The sequence below is a fragment of the Temnothorax curvispinosus genome, unplaced genomic scaffold (assembly GCF_003070985.1).
Source record: "Temnothorax curvispinosus isolate PA1 unplaced genomic scaffold, ASM307098v1 QBEX01009491.1, whole genome shotgun sequence".
Lineage (NCBI taxonomy): Eukaryota > Metazoa > Arthropoda > Insecta > Hymenoptera > Formicidae > Temnothorax > Temnothorax curvispinosus.
The window spans coordinates 1-2,099 of record NW_020219271.1 but is presented as its reverse complement, the minus strand read 5'-3'; the positions used below and the strand labels follow the sequence as shown (position 1 = coordinate 2,099).

The following is a 2,099-nucleotide window of genomic DNA, read 5'->3' as shown; positions in this document are numbered from 1 at the left end:
AATACGATATCCACTCCACGACCTCCTGTACGCTGCATAATCATTTGTTCAAAACTTGTATCTCGGGAGTTTCCGATGTGATCTTCGGGAATAGAGGGAAATGTTTTTTTCATAAACTGTCGTTTCTCGACAGTTCCAACTGTCGTAAACACTTCGCAACCTTCGTGAAGCGCAAGATGGATCGCAGCTTGGCCAATGCCTCCAGTACCCGAATGGATCAAGATTTTGTCTCCTTTTTTTATTTTACCCTTTATATACAAGGCGTCATAGCACGTGAGGTACACACACGGAACCGTCGCTGCATCTTCCATTGTCCATTCATCGGGTACATTCCAACTGAGGTATTCGTAAGGCACGCAAATGTTTGCCATTCCTCTAAACATAATTTTTTAAAGTACATTGGTCAACAAAAGTATCGCAACACACAATTCATATCAAAATTTTGTATAAAAAGTCGTATTTGAAACATTTTCTTTTCATTCTAAATGGTAAAGTCTATACTTTAAAGCTTTTTCGTTAGATTTTGAATTTATCCTCCACCCTTTCCTGCAATCTTTTCAAAAATAAGGACATGTTTTGTTTCCAAAAATTGTAGGGTTGGTAGTCCAACAATGAAACGGTAGTACACTATGAACCATTATTGCAATATTTCATAAATGCAATGTTGCTAGATTGTGCTTGTTATCATGCAACGACTCGCATTTGAACCCCTTTTCGGTTCTCCAATCAGTCGGCAAATTGCGGGTAGGACAGCCGTTTGAGGCTACATTTTATTATTTTTGGGTGACAAACTAAGTTTTTTTTCGTAAGTTTTACGGATTTTTTATGTTTTTGTTATTATATCTATTATTTTTTTCATTATTCTATAATGTTGTGTATATATTTGGCTTTATAATTCTGTAAGCAACTTTCTTCTATTGTGCATTATTTTACCGTATTTTTTGGAGACTATCGTAAAAAATGTTACATGGTCTATAATAAACTATTTAAACCATTTTGTTTCTTACTACAGTTATTTGTATTATAATAAGTCTTATTAAACTGACTAGTTGTTACAATAAATAATAATCTAAGTGAGAAAAAGTCTGATTAAAAACAATAATTTTGATTGTAAGCTACAAATAATAAAAACATAACATATGTAATTAAGTTAGCTTTAATTTAAAGTCATTCTATCTTAACCATACTTATCATGTCTTATAGTTATCCTTTTTTTAAATAAACATTTTAAAATATAGTAAAATTAAAATAACACTAACAATTTACATTGACAATTTACCTGTATAAAACATGTGATTCATTATTAAAAATGGCTAAGTTATTTATTGTGTACACAATAAACCATTTGACATTGTTTTAAAAAAATCGAGATTGTGGCTAAACTTTAAAAATGAGTTATAAGTCATCTTATACAGTATGTAGCCAACTAAATTCATGAATTGTATGCAAAAACACAGATCTCCAACTCAATAATTTAGAGAGATATAAGCCTATGAAATTTACATCGTTTATTGTTGGACTATATACATACCCTATATAATTAGTGTGCTCATGTCTTGTAAAAGTTATGTGGTAATTATATTTATCATATAAATCGCTTTGTATCATGGATTTTTGCAGTTCAATCTATCATGCGTAAAGTTTTGAAAATTTTCAAAATTTTGTAAGTGTTACATTTTACTAGATTCTATTCTTCTGATAATTTGTCAATTTGTTAAGGGTCTCGAAAGACAATTATTTACGTTATTTCTTCATGTTTATTTGATAACTTCTGCATATCTCTACAGCATATATGAAAAGACGTTATTTCAAGTTCATATACATAGCGTATAAGTTGGAAAAGTAGAAGTTTATTTTCTATTTTATCTCAAGCATATTTTCAATTAAAATCAAATTTAATCTAATAAAATTGAGATTATAGTAAATATTAAACTAATACTGCTAGTAAATGTAAATATAGTTTTCTTTTATTTAGTAATTATTGATAGAGACAATCATTTTTTACCCGTTTGAGCACATTCCCATTATTCTGCGTCCATGTATATCAAACCCGACAAATTCCAAGCCAATAAGACTATCTATATAACTGCGTTCAAATA

At 29.7% G+C, this 2,099-nt stretch overlaps 1 pseudogene; it reads right to left on the bottom strand.

Annotated features, from left to right (window-relative positions):
• Window positions 1-2,093, bottom strand: part of LOC112459064 — a 3,444-nt pseudogene extending 1,351 nt beyond the window's left edge.
• Between the last annotated feature and the right edge of the window lie 6 nt (window positions 2,094-2,099).